General features: G+C 46.4%; 1 pseudogene; it reads left to right on the top strand.

Annotated features, from left to right (window-relative positions):
- The window catches only part of LOC144148298 (microtubule-associated serine/threonine-protein kinase 3-like), a 226731-nt pseudogene that overhangs the window by 163870 nt on the left and 44481 nt on the right, over nt 1-18380 (top strand).

The following is an 18380-nucleotide window of genomic DNA, read 5'->3' on the forward strand; positions in this document are numbered from 1 at the left end:
AGTGCGTCGTTTCAGTTCCCGGGAAAAGGTGGGTCTTGTGGTCTAGTGTGAATACTTGGCTAACGCATCGACTTGGAATTACCACAGCCGCGGAAGACCTGGATGCAGTCACAGAGCCATCAGTATATACATGTACACGGAGTTATGAGTTATGAGTTATGAGGAGTTATGAGGAGTTATGAGGCAAGCACCATTGGGACGAAACCCGATGAAAATCAATGTTGATGTCGCAAAATGCCTGCCGGAAAACTAACTACTTCTCCAGCACGTATTAGGAAGAGCCAATAACGGATGATTGATTGATTGATTGATTGATTGATTGTGGGGTTTAACGCGCCGACGCAACGCAGGCGATGAGGCGCGCCGTAGTGGAGGGCTCCGGATTAATTTTGACCACCTGGGGATCTTTAAATAACGGATGATGTTCATGCCTTGTCAAACATCGAAGCTCGTCTCGAAAGGCTTCGCACAAAAGAACTGCGCCCATTGGAAACACGCGCGCCTCGGAAATGGTGCACACAGAAGAGGTACATCGCGGTAGTCCCAAGCATATCCTGAGGGCTTGTGCTTGCAAACCGTCCAATGTAGGGCGGGAAGAACTTCGCAAGTTTGAAGTGGCTGGCAGGCTGTAACGAAGATACCCTAAAAAGAGGCTCCGGTATAACTGCAGAAGAGCACTCTCAGATGGACGCCATCTGATTCCCGCCACGAATCCAAGAACATGCACAAGGCTTGCAAGTTTAGCCTTCAGCGAGGCGATGTGTTTCGTCCACGACAAACTGCGGTCTACAGTCACCCCAAAAAAATTTATGGTGCGTGACGTAAGATATCAGAGTCCCCTCAATAGTGAGCGGATATCGGAGCATCGACTTTCTGGTGAATGCAAGAACGGCGCATTTTGCTCGCGCGAAACTCAGACCATGACGGCACAAGTACTGAGACATCGTTATTGCGGCTCGCTGTGAAGGGCTCGCAGCTACGGTGGAGTTACACCAGAAGTCTAGATGCAGATATCGTCATACTGCATATTGACTCTGACGACTTCAGGCAATTCGTCCACGAGACCGATTAGGGCAATATTAAAGAGGGTGAGGCTGAGTACTCCTTGTGGAACACCGCGATTAACATGGTGGCGTCCTGTGTCACCGGCAGATGTGGACATGATGATTGTACGACTAGTAAGGTAACTCGAAATCCACGCATACAGTCGGCCGCCTACACTCACAATCTCTGGAGCATCCATACTAGCATTGGGTAGCACGCTGTAATAGGCGCCTTTCATGTGAAAAAACGATGCGCCCATGACTCGATGACGGTTTCAGTCTTGCTCCACTGACGACACCAGATCGATGACATTGTTTATAGTGGATCGTCCTCTTCGGAATCCTGTCATGACATCCGCGTAAATGTGGTTTTTCTCAAGAACCATTCCAGTCGGGCCAGCACCATTCTCTCCATAACCTTACCGATGCAGCTTGCCAAGGCCATAGGCTTGTTTGTTTTTGTTTGTTTGTTTCTTTGTTTTTAACTTACGAAACTCATACACTCAAAGGGAGCCGATCTGCCCAGCAATGTCTCACGTAACATGACATGACCGGCTGACGCCGAGTTCAAATCAGCAGAAGCCACTCACAGGCATGTAGGGAATTCTATCTTTGGAGATATGCGGGGCGGCTTTATACGTATCGTCGGCATTGTGGGGGCTGCAGCAAGGGCGCACAGGGGTAGATAAGATAGGTTCTGCAAGCGTCGAAATGACACAGTAGACGAAACATGGTGTGCTAGTATGAAGCTTTATAATTTACTTCCACATGACTGACGCTCCTCACAAAATACCGGAACTTAATTTTGCACCTCACACCCCACTTCTTCTCTCTCATTATTTTATTTGTTTTTGTTCAACAAACATGAATGCGTTGAAAGAACTTATAAAATCATACAATACGTAATAAATGTACGCCTACGTTTAGTTTAAGGCCCTGAACTTGTGCCGGATCTGCGAAAAAATGTTAACGGTATCTTCAAGTATTCATTTGGCAACAACCACGTGGCATCATGGCGGCACCCGTGTTTAGATCCTTTTGGAAGACAGATATACCCCCCTGGCGTAAACACAGCAGATTCCGCTCCTATACGCGGCCCTGTCGAGGCGCCAAGTATCGGCGGTCCTTAGCGTCATGATACACTACTTTGCTTCACCGCTCCTAGACGGCAGCACCAAATGAATGGAAAGCTAGAGGGAAGGAGCTAAGTCGTGTTCGTACAGCTCTCCGGGCATGACTTGATGGTTTAGTTGAGTGAGCGTTTCACACCTCCCGTTGCGGCCCGACTGGTCATATCCTAGCCCCGCCGCGCCAATAGAACGTTTTCTGGTGACGTCATTTTCTCGATGTATATGACATCGGTGTGGTTTGTGTACCCCTCATAAAACATTTTTGTGTTAAAAAATATCGTGAGTGAAGTGGAGACAGCGAGAGATTTTAGATTTGGTAAGCTAAAATTCACCTTCTCCCACTACCTTTCATCGATTTCAGAGCTTTCCTCCAAACCCTCGTTTGTCTTCGTCTTATCAACATTCAGACGAATAGCAGGATTTTTCGTTGAAGCATCGTTGTCAATCTACAGTTGTACACAGAAGTTTGCGGGATCTCAAGTGCGTGGCGGATTGAAGAAAAGAGGATTGGTGAGGCATCTGCCGCCACAATCCAGGCTGCCTCAGAAGCTCTCCATGAACACGTGCGCACGATCCGCACGGACATTCTGCAATACTACGGGGACCCGGAGAATTGAACACTCAAGTTAGGACCGGAACTTACGTCCTGCAGAAAATGAAATTTGTTCTCTCGCTCTCAGAAAAACTTTCGCGCCCCGTGCGGCTTATCATTACTGCGTTATCAGGCATATCTGGTCACTAGCTTGCCCCTGACGTGTTTTCAATATTCGCGACAGCCCCACTGGCGCCGTGTAAGAATCGCCGCAGAGTATGCTTTCTACAAGAAAACAAAAGACGTAGCTACGGCCCTTTCATTGAGTTTCTCACTAGCTTTAGTAAAATGGAATCTAACGCTGTTGTCAACATTCCTCTGGTGAAGCGCTTTGTTTCAATGGGAGCAGCCATCGTTAGCTGTTCGCCCGGACGTTCGGCGTGGCATTGCCGCCAACGGCTAACAACTCAAATTGAGTTTCTCATCAAGAAATTGCTGCCAAAAGTTCCACCGTTAAGAAACATTGCTCTATAGAAAAAAGTGGGTTAAAACATTGAGACGAAATTTTTGTGAACAGAAAACTAAGTTGGTACTGGCGTATTTGGTTGAAGTTATAATAGACAAAATGCTGTTGCAAATTTATGCTTAAATTATTACGTATTCCTTAGTATGCAATGTCCGTTTTATTTTTTTCTGTAGTGCAAAATTACAACATATTTACATGTTTTTTTTAACCTGCGCTTTTGCTGCTTTTCGAGACTACATTATTATGTTTTACTTCACTACTTGACACAATAACCTCGTTAACATTCGGCTAGTGTGGTAATTTCCCATTTATAATTCTTATTGAGGTTTTATGTATAGTAGAAGAAGTAAATATTGAGGCACATGGCATGAAATTACAATAATTTTAAATGGTAAATAAATACCGGCCTGAAGTTTCCATCTGTGTTGCCGCATTGTGCCTGTTTAAGGCAGTGCATACTTTAAGAGGTAACAACACGGAGACAAGCGACGGGAAAATCATCTCAATGGGTACAGCGAACCAATACTTTTCCGACTGGAATGAGTCTACAAGCGAGAAGCAGCGCAGATACAGTGATCTCTAGCGACGAGCGACAAGGCTGGAGGACATTGACACCAGTGTATCATTTTTTTCGATTGTTGCTGACGCCGGCACTGCCCGTTTGTGTACCTGTTCAGTCATGTTTTGCGCGCAGCTTGTCGCTGTCGCTGCATGTGGTCACGCTTTCATCGTAATAAATTCCCCGCTAACAGGAGCAGATGCGTTAAATGCAAATCACACTGTTTTTAGAAGATATCTGTGATTGCCATTGAATGCCAGAAAGTGGAATGCTGAAAACGAAAAATCGTGCAGAAAACAGAACTAAGAAACACTCCAGAGCCGACAAGTATAATCCATAGCACTCTGCACTAGCCACTTGCTGCTTATCCGATTCTCACAGTACCCACAATTCACATGGCGGCATACAATTGCAGTGACAGTTTGTACTCTGCGTGATATTGAGAAACTATATGCGGCCTTTCTCTGCGCGGGGCGCAACGTTGTAAGGGTGTGCTACTTATTAGATTATGTGCTACTTGACAATTAAACTAATTACAGCAGCTTATGTCGACAGGGTGTGTAGAAGAACTGTCGCGCAGACAAAATTTAATGTAGTGGCAAAGCGAGCTCTCTGGTAAATGGCCAGTAGCTGTGAACCTGATGTAGGTTCCTTGTAAGAAAATTATACCTAAATTGGGAAGTGTTCCCGAATTTAAATCAGTGAAGCTCAGCTCAAATTTTTCGCGGTAAACGTGTGAACTCCAGCCATTGAGCATTTTTCCGCAAAATGAATGCTACGCGTTAAATGGCTTGGATAATACCGGGTACATACCGCTCGAGCATTGCAACTTCTTCTTTTGGTCTTTGGTTTGTGGGATTCTTCTTCAGAAGCCCTGTTTGCGGTGTCCGGTAAGCAACCAGCATGCCAAGCTGGAGTGCGCGATGCCTACCAGACACCTCAAGCAGCTCCTCGGATGGTTGGCAGTTTTACACCATTAAACTTGTACCGACGAATTTGCCAGTGTTTTTTGGGGCTAAATGCATGAGGCGCGCGGTCTGGCATCGCGTGGGGGAGTACTCGTGGCCACGTCGAGCCAGGAGCAAAGCATCAACAGCCATGTCGCTTCGGGAAGGGGTCGCACTCTATCAATTATAATTCCCCAAGCTTGGTGCCTAACGCCTGCGCCCATTGTAGTCTTAGGGGACAAGATTGCCCATCTCACAGCTCCAAAGTTTACCGGCCGATAACCCGGCCGATAAGCTGATAACCCGGCCGATAACCCGCTTCCTCTAGTCTTCTGTCAAGAGATTATCGTGCACTATCGGGTGCAGGGACGGAAGGGCGCTGCCCATGCAACTACTCAAGGGCCACGAGAAAATACTTCACGCCTTGTTAACATTAACACGCCCCCCCCTCTTCTTGTATCCCACTTGTGCCGCTTTTGTGGGGAATCTGGGAATCCGGAACACTTCATCACATGCTCGGCGGCTGTACACAAAAGTCACTTGACCGGTCCAACTCCTTCCAACTTATAGGGTTTGGGAGAGCGCCTTGGACCGCTTTTCCCTCGACGTCCAGAGCGAGTTGCTGGAGAGGGCCGGAGACGTGGCCCATACCCTCCTGGAATGAGAAGGCCGCCCCCAAGACTCCTTTTTAGAAAAACCATTGATATGCTTACTCTCGGCGCCCTAGGGTCCAATGTATAAACGAATGCGTCGTTATTTGAAAACGCAGTAAAACCAATTATTCGCTGCTTCAAAACACTCCGAATGAGGCTATTAGAAAGCGCTTTGGCCTGAGTTTGGTAAAAAATAGCCGCGAAGTGAAGTTTTAATAAAACTCTTTGTCGATTTATTGGCTCTTTCTTGTTTCTAGTATTTCCACTTTTGGGTTAAAACAGCAATAAACAATGATTTTTTCGGCGCATATATTCCTTCAATGTACTGTTTGTTCAACAGTTGTTGACATTATACCAAAAATCAAGCAAAAAAATGGGCATGGGCGATTCCCGTCATGTGCACGAGGAAGAACAGGTGGATTATTTGTTTAACGGAGGAGCTGCCAGTTGACTGTAAACGCAATAGACGTCGGCCAAAGGCAAGATGGAGGGGTGAGCGGCGAAGATTTGAGGGAAAGGGTGGACTCAGCCAGCACTCGATAGATGTAGCGGGAGATCACTGGAAAAGGCCTCCGTCCTTTAGTGGCCCTAACCAGGCTGACGATTAGGATGATGGTGATGATGATGATGATGACGACGATTGTTTGCTGAATTCACCATCAGGCAGAAGAAGTAACGAGGTTCATGAAATTAAACTGTGATCAAGGTATTCCCAGGATTTCTGCGCGCACGTAGATTTCGCTCTCTTGTGGTTGCTGTGATGTACATTTATTCAATTTATATGGTGTCGATCCAGGTTGAAAGAGGCACGAAAAGACGTTTCTAGAGGTCAATAAAACCATAGCGACCTCTTTCATCCTGTCTAGCGGATGTTTATTCCGAACGCTGTTGTGGCTGTATTTGCGCGCTAACACTACCACAAATTATTATGCCGTAAGCAGTGGAGCAACTTACGTGTAGTGTTACGGGATCGCTATTGTGGCCCGCAGTTTGCTACTAACAGCCAGCGAGCCTAGTCCAGGCCTACCAAGCCATGAACATACAACTGTAAAAGAAGGGCGACGGTATTTTACACTGGCACGCTGAAGTCAGGGCCGTGCCGCCCACCTTGTTCACCTGCGTATCCTTGGAAGGATCCGTGAATAAAGAAGGGCTCTCCGCTTATTTATTTCACCACCGCCTGCTGCTCCACTTCACCGGCCATGCTCTTTTGTAGATCAACCGCTTTAAAATGAGCTCCTGATGAACTAAAAACTGCCACTATGACGGAGCATTGCCAGCAGCAGTGGGCTGCCCTTCCCGCCTTCTTGCTATTTGAAAATGAATTTGAACAGGTGGGTTGGAAGCCTCAGATTGTAACCTGCATGGCTATGTTTGGGTCAATGTTTGCACTTATCACTTTCTTATTCTGCTCAGGAGCTCCCACTTTTCACCTAGGTAGAAGCCCCACAACGAACGCTATCATACCAGAGTTCAATTTTTGAGATGAAAATTTGAAATCACTAATCTTCTTGCCGCACCCCCTCCGCTGTACTCAAAATATTCACATCTCATAAATTCCTCGGGAAAACCCTGCTACTGCCATGTGTATCGCGTCGCATATTCTGTGCATCCCACTATTCACATAAAAAATCCATGGGAATACTTTTTGTTCAGCATTCTGCTGCAACAAACACAGAATACTAAGAAGTCAGAAAAACACCGACTAGTTTTTACGTTTTAAGCGTTATTTTAAGAAAACGCCTTATCAGAACACGGCGTGAAAGTTGTACATGAATGCATGAGAAAACATCGCACAGTTGCATTGCCAACCTAAGTTAACCAAAAGACATTATGCTCACTGCACCCCGTTGGTAACAGGGGAGCTTGATTATGTGGGCGCAACTTATTGTACATCCAGCTCAAGTGCCACGGCAATGAAATCAAACTAGCTCAATAAGCACGTGTTTGCTCCGACCAAAAATAAATGACGCACATCCAAATCCTCACCTCTGAATGAACGCAAGCACTGCAGCCACCTCGTTGCACTAGTTCATGTTGTGGTGATAGTAAACACCATAAAGCAACTCCATGGCAGAAATAAACTTCACGTCTTTGAAGAAATTTGCACCGTCAAGAATTATATCTACGAGGAATTAAAGATGCTTCCACCTGCAAAAAAACAAAGAAAGGTATTGAGCAAGGATGTTGAAACGAACTGTGTACTCCTGATTTGTCAGCTATGGCATGTAAAAGAAATCAACAATTTTCGAGAACTCCCTATATCAAAACATGAGGTGAGATTCCTGGACCATGATTCCTTAGTAACGTATGCAGTTCTGATTTTAAAACAAAAGAAACCAAAATGAAGTCAAACGCCTAAAGTTTTGTCCTTAGAGAAGCGACGTGTTCAGTAATAAAACTAACAACAAAGCAATAGCACATGAAATCGGGTACAATTTTTAACCACAGTTGTAAATTAGAATCTCACCGTAAACAAGCCCTCTTTAATCACTCCGAAGAATAGCATGGATTTTGACAATACCGTGCTTTAACGAGTATTCTGGGCTACTTCCGATCAATGTGAATCATTGGTGGCTAAAAATGAAGCAGTGTGAATATAGAAATGTCATTACCCCAGATGGGCAAATGACCTAGCTCATTGTTTTTGACCTCACCTTAGGCAAAATAGTTTTCTCACGTGGCCTAGCAAGCTCAACTCAACCTCAAATCTACGTTGCCTCTATTTCTGCACCTGACCTTGCATCTATTTCAGTTGAGTACAACTGCGTTGAGTACAAATAGAGTACACATCTATGTCAGTTGAGTACCACTGAGCCACCACTCACCGTCGACCTCACTTGAATATTGACCCCATGTCAACCACAAGATCATAAGCCAACACTTTTTTAATCTCAAGTTGATTCAAAATATTCTGCGATGACTTATTGGCCTTTATGCACCTAAAATGGGCACTTTATATACTAGGAATATGTGCGAGCATTTTGGAGTATAATTTAGCAGAAGGCAAATTTTGAGGCAAAACTTATAATACCACTATCTTGCAGAGCATTGTAGAGGTTTACCAGCTTTGTATACCTGAGGCAAACAGTTTGCCGCATGACAAAAGCAGTGAGCAAAGGGTCTCAGTAAAAATATGTGGTTTTGCAGTTCATTACACTTGAAAAAGTTAGATGATAATGCATTTTTTAGAGATAACACTGGGAATAAGCACTGCGCCTGTATCACTTCTGTAGCCTCATGGTATAAGCCATATCACCTGTTAACATCCGTACCCAGGTTTACAAGGTATTTTGTTCAAAAGTATAAGTAGGTTGGGTTTTAAAAGCACAATAAAAATAGCATGTACACGGCAAGGCGTCCGCACAAAAAATTCAGAGCCCTTCCACCCCGTGAAGAGGGAAGCCCAGAGAAGCTGGCACTCTGGTGGGATTTGCTATGTGGGGATTTCGCTATAGTAGGGATTGCCATGTTGAATTTGGCTATTATAAGTTGATTATTGTACGAATAAATTGACACGTACTCAAAGGTCCCGTTGTCATAATTTATTTCGTGACCTTTGGAATAATTGCCTTATAATCACTGTGGTAGACGGCAAGTGGTTGCACTTTCACTGCGTCAACATTCTTTCCGAAGGTTAGGTCAATGCACCACAGGTGACGAGTGGTGGGTGTCGAGACACAGCCCGCATGCGCGAAGCGTCTGCGTGAGCCCGAAGGGAATTGTACAGCCGCGCTGAAGGTTACGAACGAAAGACCCCGCCGTTTATTCCGATGGCTGATAATATACACTCTCAAACATCACGTGACATACAGCTTGGCGGACGCAGCTTGCGCCCGCTATCTGTTGTGGCGGAACACTTCGAACACCGGCGGGTGATAACAGCACATCCCCCTTTCAAAGACAACAGCTACACATCCACGTGCACCATCGAGGTAAAGAATATACATTATACAAACATAAAGAATTCCACCAAAACAACAACACCCCAGAGAACTACTCTTCAATACCCAGCCTTATAAGCTTCTTCACCTCTCTACGGTATCTCGTTACTGTGCGTGCAGAGTCACCATGGGCCACGTCGCCAGTTCGAGTCACCACGCCTGTTGCATTCAAGTCGCCTGTGCTACCATCCAAATGGGCAGTACTCGCATGCGCGGAAAGGTCCGCGTTTCCCCATTCATTAGGATTAAGCGACCCCCGGTTACTGTGAAGATCAGTGCCGTTGACCAACTGTGCAGCGCCCGGCTGCTCTTCATTCTCTGGAAACTCAAAGGTTTCTGTGCTTGCACGTTCTCTCGGTAGGCGGTTAAGCCTTCTCCTGTTCCTGCGGAGATCAACCCCGTCGTCTGTCCGCACCCCGTATGAACGGGGTTGCGGCGTTGGTGCAAGGACTGTGGCCATGCGTTTCAAGTCGGTCATCCACACCCGGTCCCCTACTTCCAACTTGGGAAGTGGCCTGGCGTGGTGGCGCTGGTTGTAATAACCGCACTGCCGCCTCCTGACCTCGTGATGAGTGGCCATTGCTACTGTCGGGCTGCTTTGTCCTGGGTTTCGGAGACGGGGTAGCATTGGGACTCTTATGTTGAGTCGCCTACCCATAAGTATTTCCGCAGGACTCACTCGAAGTACTCCGGGAGTTGCCCTGTAATCCAAAAGTGCGAGGTAAGGGTCCTTGGACTTTAAAATGAGGTCCTTAATCGTCTGAACCATTCGTTAAACTTCCCCGTTACCCTGCGGGTGCCTCGGACTGACGGTGACATGGCGGAACCCATAAACCCTAGCGAACTGTTCAAAGTCAGTCGCTACAAACTGAGGACCGTCATCAAAACTGTCAGTCGCTACAAACTGAGGACCGTTAGACAAAAAACACAGGAATCGTGGGTGGACACAATTACGTTTTATTATAGCGCGGGTATGGCAATCATGGCGCATCCTCTAGTGCGCCGTAAAGGGGACAGACAAAGATTATGTATTGACAGCAGACGCGAACACCCGTGCACGCGCCCTTACTCTTTCACCCTATCCCCCTCTCCGCACCCCCCATCCCCCTTGGAACACCGTATTACTCAGCGAAGTTTTGCGATTCCGGGTGTTTCAGTGGGCCCCAAAAGATGGTGGTATGCGCTTTAGCGATTCTTGTCTACATTACTCTGTGACCGGAGATGATCTGCTGGATCCTAGCCATTTACAGCTTCGCTGTAAAAAGCATGAGCACTGGTAATCAAACGCACTAAAACTTTTGCTAAACCCTTCATCTTATTTAACCCGGGGAAGTTATTCGGGGGGGGGGGGGGTAGCATTAAAATAAATGGGCCCGCTTCCTACCGTTCTACACTAATTTCTCACATTTTCTATGACCATATGCCGTGCACTTGGGTTACCACTTCCTGGCGACTCCGCCAGGTTCCAACCCTTCCTTAAAACCACATTTCATGAGGCATGTACGTTGCACAAAGAAGAACAGCTCTTGTGCATTCATCAGTCAATCCTACTTTGTCGAGTCATTACCAAAACCAGCGCAAGTTTATCACTCATAGAGGCGACTCAGCTTGCACAAAAATTATGGCGACTTTCTCTCCATGAATCTGAAAGGAAAAATCTAGTTCGACCTCCTGTTGATGTGCTGCCGAACTCCCATGTCACTCACATCAGCCCGCTGCCGCAGCTGCACCAATCGCCACTTTTCTTATGACGGCAGTTACGACAAGCATCATGTTGAGCTGCACAAGCTCCTTACATATTGGTCTATTTCTCTGTCTTCCCCGCCCCTGATTAGGTCCTGCTGGGTAGTCACCCATGGCAATGTGGAATGAAGCTGTGAGCGCATGCGACAACATATAGTAGGTGCATCTAGAACGTTTTCGGGCCGCGCGCCCACTTTCAGAACGCTGCTCCAGCAGGGTTGTTTCTCCTTCTCAATGTGCGCTCCCGGATTTCACTCAAATTTTCTCTACTACCGATTTTGTCTTCCTTACAATGCATTCCATAAAACAGCTTCCAGAAATGAATTCTAGTTATGTTCTTTTCCCAAGGCTTGCAGAACTCAGCCAAACAACTGAAAGGGGCCAGTCGTAGTTGGAAGAAGGTGCAGGTGGGCCAGTGCATAGATTGAATAGTTTGGGTCATAAATGAGGGTTCCAGGCTGAAACGTGATAATACAGTATGTACTATCTTACCAAGTGCCAGTACCACAGGCATTGAAGTGGTAGTTTCAATCCATTCATCAACATTTGCGGATGCCTGTAGTAAAAAATATGTAAATGTAAGAATACAGGGTAACAGAATGGGTAGTTGAGCCAGCAAGCTCAAGTGCTTTACAATTGGTAGATGTGGTTCGACTTTCTTTTAGATGCGACGTTCAGAGCATCTCTTGTCGGCAGCCCTGTTCTTCCTGCATGCGTCCGTTGTTGCCCGCGTGCGTCCGTTGTTGTTGTCCGCAGCCACTCTCCCCCTCTCCTCACCGATAGCGAACACTCTCTCGCGAGGGGCATTGGATTGGATTCGATTGGATTGGCTTGGCTTGGCTTGGCTTGGCTTGGCTGGACTTGACATGACTTGATTTGACTTGGATTGGATTTGGATTAGATTAAAGTGGATTGTGTTGGATTGTGTTGCGCCATAGCCGCGGCACTCTCTCTCTCCGTGGTCTCCTCTCATTTGGACGCGTTGTGCATATAACCAGTGTGCCGCTCTCCGGCAGCCTTTCGGTCGACGGTTGCTCTCCGCTTGCGCTTGAACCACCCCTCAGCGTCGCATCACACCAGGGTTCCCGCGAGGGGAGGTGGGCGTAATGTTTTTGTCAAGCCTTTGCAGAACAAATCCGTGCATCACCAACATGAAAAAAAAAAGGTTTCACAATGACACAGTTTCGGGATACGTATCAAGTTTATCAGACCGAGGGCACTAGGAAAAACACAAGGGGTGTTTAGTGATGGAAATAAATGAGAAACCCGCCAGCAAACTTAATTGCTGTGATTAGAAATACTTACATTTTCAGAAGTCACGAAGCTAAAATGTGTCCGGAAGCAAGGTGCATGCCCCATTACAAGTCCGGAAACACATGCACCATGAAATCCGAGGTATACATGTTAGGTAGTTCTATTCTGTCAGCTGTGGTGGAGATTGTCATGGTTTGCCGTTTCCGAATTAGATATTTCGTCTCCTGGGAAAGTTTGCCAGTATCCTGTCTAGCCATCGTGGCCCCGACTTCTACTGCACACTCCGTGATAATACGTGTGAGATTGTCGCTGGCTACCTGTGCCGTAAGCTCAGCTTCTTCGGTAAGAGCTGAATATCGGTTCTGTAGCGCAATTCTGAATTCTTCTACTTTCTAGAAGAACTAGCGGACCTTTCGAATTTAATCAATCAACGTAAGACAGCTGACATACGGAAGTATAATACGGGGAGGATTGAATACGCTGTAAAGAACGCAGGTAGCCTGGAAGCAGTGAAGAGGCGTTTTGGCATGGGGAATAATCAGATGTATGCACTTAAAGATAAGCAAGGCAATGTCATCACAAATAGGGATAGAATAGTCACGCTGGCCGAGGAGTTCTACAGGGATCTGTACAGTAGCCGCCGGGGCATCCAGGATAATGGCGAACGAGAAAGTAGTTCAGAGGAGATAGACGTCTCACCAGTAACGATCGAAGAAGTAAAGAAGGCTTTGAAGAAATGAAAGGGGGTCGAGCACCTGGTGAGGATCAGGTAAGAGCAGACCTCTTGAGAGATGGCGTAGAAATAGCACTTGTAAAACTGGCAAACCTGTATACGCAATGCCTGAGGACCGCAAGTGTACCGGAATCTTGGAAGAAGGCGAACATCACCCTAATCCAAAAGAAAGGTGACATGAAGTGCTTGATAAATTAGAGGCAGATCAGCTTACTGTCAGTCGCCTACAAGGTACTTACCAAGGTAATCGCTAACAGAAATTCTGCAACCTTAGATTTCAGTCAACCTAAAGAACAGGGAGGGTTCCGTAAAGGGTATTCAACAATGGACTAAATTCGCACGATCAATCAGGGGATATAGAAGTGCTCTGAGTATAGTGAAACCCTATATGTAGCCTTCATAGATTATGAGAAAGCATTTGACTCGGTCGAAAACCTAGCAGTCATTCAGGGATTACGGAACCAGGGGGTAGATAAGCATTATGCAAAAACACTAGAGGATATCTAAAATGGGTCCACAGCTATCATCATCCTCCATAAGCAGAGCAGTAAAATACCTATAAAGAAGGGCGTCAGACAAGGAGACACAATCTCTCCAATGTTATTCACAGCATGTTTACAGGAAGTATTCAGTACGTTGAGATTGGAAACACGCGTGAGTAAGGGTTAATGGAGAATACCTCAGTAACCTCAGATATGCTGATGACGTTGCCTTGCTAAGTAACTCGGTGGACGAAATGCAAAGCATGCTTTCTTCACTCGACGGACAGAGTTGAACCGTGGGCCGGAAAATTAATATGCAGAAAACCAAAGTAATGATCAATAACCTCGGGACAGCACAGCAGTTTGGGATAGGGGGCGAGGTAGTGGAATTGGTAAGGGAATATATCTACTTAGGCCAAGTTGTAAACCCCGATCCCAAGGGTTCAACTTAAATTGAAAACGACTCAGAGGGCAATGTAGCGAAAACGATAGGTGTAACATTGAGGGACCAGAAGAGAGTGGAGGGGGTCAAGGAACAAGCGTGTGTTAAGGACATATTAGTAAAAATTAAGAAGTAGAAATGGGCGTGGGCAGGGCATGTAATGCGAAGGCAAGATAACCGTTGGTCATTAAGGGTAACAGATTGGATTCCTAGAGAAGGCAAGTGTTGCAGGGGGTGGCAGAAAGTTAGATGGGCAGATGAGATCTAGAAGTTTGCAGGGATAAATTGGTCACAGTTGGCAAAAGACCGGGGTAATTGGAGTATAATGGGAGATGTCTTTGCCCTGCAGTGGGCATAGATAGGCTGGTGATGTAACATGTTAGTAGTCATTGGCGTTCGTACAGATGAGCAAAACAAACAACTGAGAATGATTCACTGAGAAGCAAACATCAACCTAGGTAGCAGACTTTCTTTACTTTGCCGCAGACAGCATTGTTTTAGTTTTGGAACGAGTGTGCTACGGTATCGGATAGCGTAGGAACGAGTGTGCTACGCGTATCGGACTGCGATACGGCTGGTTTATTATTCCTTCCTTCTAACGGGTGTATACAGCTGAAGAACGTCTCCAGGTGGGCCTGGCTGAACCGATACGCGCAGATGTCCGCTAATAAAAAAAATCCAGTTAAGTTTATTCTCGGCTATCTTAATGACTGCTGCATGCAATACACATTAAGTCTGTTTTTTTGTATTGTGTAGCGCGCGGACGCAACGCAGGCGACGAGGCGCGCCGTAGTGGAGGGCTCCGGATTAAAATTGACCACCTGGGGATCTTTGACGTGCGCCGAAATCTCGTACACACGGACATGTTTGCTTTTCGACATATTAGTCTGAATACTCTACACCAGTGAATGATAATGAACTTAGCTGATCGAGCGAGCATCGGTAACGTGTGATGCAAATCTAGACAGCAGTGCGCACGGGTGCACTATATCAATTCAAATTTTGGATTGCGGGTTTCAGTGATCGAAGGAGCACGCATCAATTTAAAACTTGTACCTTTCTTCTTCGCCTTGTCCTCTTCTAGTAAACCATATTATTGTTCAAATAAAATTAGTATTCTTATTACAATTATTTCGCGCTTGTTTCATTTTTCACTCAAACAAAACAACGTTTAGGGAGAGTATAACATCACACGTAAACAAGAAACTAGTTTTACTCTAGACTCCGTAAAATCTTTCGGGCGCTTGTTTGTTTTTACTTTACGAATCATATACAATCAAAGGGAGCCGATCTGGCAAACAATGTCGCACGTAACATGGCATGACCGGCTGACGGAGAGTTCATATCAGGAGAAGCCGCTCCCAGGCATGTAGGGAATCGTATCTTTGGAGATAGGGGTGGCGGCTTTATTCGTATCATCAGCATTATGGGGGCTGCAGCATGGGTGCACGGGGGTAGATAAGATAGTTTCTACACCGTCGAAATGGCACAGTAGACGAAACATGGTGTGCAAGTATAAAGCTTTATAATTTAATTCCACATGACTGACGCTGCTCACAAAGTACCGGAAGTGAATTTCGCGCCTTAGACCCCATTTCTTTTCGCTTATTATTTTATTTGTTTTTTTTTTCAGCAAACACGAATGCGTTAAAAAAACTTATAAAATCATACCATACGTAATACATGTACCCCTAGGTTCAGTTTAGGCAACTGAATTTGTGCGGGATCTGCAAAAAAAAAATGTTAATGATATCTTAAACTATTCATCTAGCAAGAACAGCGTTGCATCATGGCGGCAACCGTGTTTAGACACTTTTGAAAGCCATATCTACCCGCCTGGCGTAACCACAGCAGCTTCCGCTGCTATACGCGGCCCTATCGAGCCGCCAAGTATCGGCGGTCGTTGGCGTTATGATACACTACTTTGCTTCACCTCTCCTATACGGCAGCACCACCTGAATGTAAATCTAGAGGGAAGGACGTGAGTCACGTTCGTACAGCTCTCCGAGCATGACTTCATGGCTCAGTTGAGTGAGCGTTTCACACCTCCCGTTGCGGCCAGAGTGATCGTATTCTAGCGCCGCCGCGCCAGTGGAAATTTACTGGTGATATCATTTGCTTGATGAATATGACATGGTAAGGTTTGTCTACCCCGGCATAAAACACTTTCGTGTTAAAAAATATCATGAGTGAAGTGGAGATAGTGAGAAATTTTAGAGATAGTAAGCTAGAAATCGCCTTCTTCCACTACCTTTTATCGATTTCAGTGCTTTCCTCCAATCGGTCGTTTGTCTTCGTTTTATCAACATTCAGCGCATAGCCGAAATGTTCGCAAGTGTGCATTAGTGTGCCTTGGAGCATCGTTGTCAATCTACAATCGTACGCAATAGTTCGCGGATTTGAAGTGCGTGGCGGAGTGGCAAAAACTGCATTGCGCGCCATCTGCTGCCAAATCCAGGCTGCCCCAGAAGCTCTCCATGACCACGTGCACACAATCCACACGGACATTCTGCAGTGCTACGTGAAGCCGGAGAATTAAACACTCAATTTAAAACCGGAACTTACGTCCCGCGAGAAATAAAATGTGTTTTCTCTCTCTCACACTAAACATGCGCGCCCGGCCCGCTTTGTGCATGCCTGTCCTTTCTGCGTTATGACTCTTGAGGTATCTCTGGTCACTAGCTTGCCCCTGACCTGCTTTCGCTATTCGCAGCAGCCGCTTTGGGGCCGCGTGAGAGTCGTCGCAGAGTGTGCTTTCAACAAGAAAACAAAAGATGCAGCTCGGGCCCTTCCATTGAGTTTCTCAATACTTTAATTAAGTAGAATGGAATCTTGTCAACATTTTCTACCAGTGTGTTGCGTCATTGGGTGCAGCTAAAGCGAGCTGTACAGCCGGACGTTTGTCGCGGCATTGCCGCCAATGGTTTTCCAGCTATGGAAGTTGAGTTTTCTTTAAGGAATTGCCTCAAAAAGTGCTACTGTTAACAACTTTTGCTTAGTATAAAATATTACGTTGTGCTCTGTTTAAGAAAGAAATTTAGAAGCCAGATGCACAAAGAAACAACACGCTGTTGCAACTATATGCCTAAATTATTATGTATTCTTTAAAAGGCATTGTTCAGTTAAGTTCTCCTTATGCTGCCTCTAATTTAAACTTCAGCAGATTTTTTAAACTGCGTTTTTTCTTAATCTCTGTATTATACTAACGTCCACTTTTACCCGTTGCAAGGGTTTCCATGCAATCCTGGGTCCTGTCACTGTCACGTGTGATATAGAGTAACTTGCTAAATACATACTGGTGTGTATAGTGTTCATCTATGTTGCCAAATTGTGCCGGTGTATGCCAGTGCATTCACAAGTGGTAACCACAAGTAGCGACGGAGGCGAGCGACGGTAAAATCGCAGCTCAATCCGTTAAGCGAACGGATACTTTGCCGGCCGGAAGGCGCCTACAAGAGAGCGGTAGCGACGGTACAGTGAACTGTAGCGACGAGCGACAACGCCGGAGGACATTGGCTCCAGTGTATAAATTTTTTTTGATTGCTGCTGTCGCCCACACTATGTGTTTGTGTACATATTGAGTTTCGTTTTCCGCGTCGCTTGTCATAGTCGCTGCATGTGGTCACTCTTTCATCGTAATAAATTCCCCGCTAACGCGAGCACAAGCGTTAAATGCAAATCACACTGTTTTTAACAGATATCTCTGATTGCCTCTGAATGCCAGAAATTGGAATGCCGAAAACGGAAAAGCATGCGGGAACCAGAACTAACACACACTTCAGAGCCGAAAAGTATAATCCATAGCACTTCGCAATAGCCACTTGCTGCTCATCCGATTCTCGCAGTACCCACAATTCCCATGGCGGCCTGCAATTGAAGCGAAAGTTTGTGGGGAGCGCTTCGGCGCCCCTCGCCACGAGCTCTCTCCTCGGGCGCTCTCCGCCGCCGGTCACCCACCGTCCACGCATGGCCTCCAAGACTCCCCCGCGGACACTTTGCTGCCGCGGGACCTGGGGACGTCGGGCCCCGAGAGATGGCGCTGGCGGACACGACAGGCAGCGGGCAGCGAGGCGAAGGAGCGGGTGGTGGAGAAGAACCGCGCGCGGGGACTCGAACTCGGGACAGAGTGTTTTTGGCGTGTGTCTGTGTGTGGCCGGACGGGTGACAGCGCGGAAGATGTGAGTAAAGAGTTTCTCATTGTACTCAACCGCAGTGTGCCTCATTTCTGGACGGCCGTAGAGAGCAGGCCCACATCTGGCGCCCGAACGTGGGGCTGATTTCAAGCCCACCAGTGGACATTTGCTCTCTGAGGCTGCCGGGAAGGGGCCCACTACGGTTTGAGCCGGCATTCCTTTGTTCCGGAAAGGAAGCGCCATTTTGGGCACTAGGCTT

The sequence above is a fragment of the Haemaphysalis longicornis genome, unplaced genomic scaffold, assembly GCF_048455015.1.
Source record: "Haemaphysalis longicornis isolate Haplotype H1 unplaced genomic scaffold, Haemaphysalis longicornis Haplotype H1 scaffold_8, whole genome shotgun sequence".
Lineage (NCBI taxonomy): Eukaryota > Metazoa > Arthropoda > Arachnida > Ixodida > Ixodidae > Haemaphysalis > Haemaphysalis longicornis.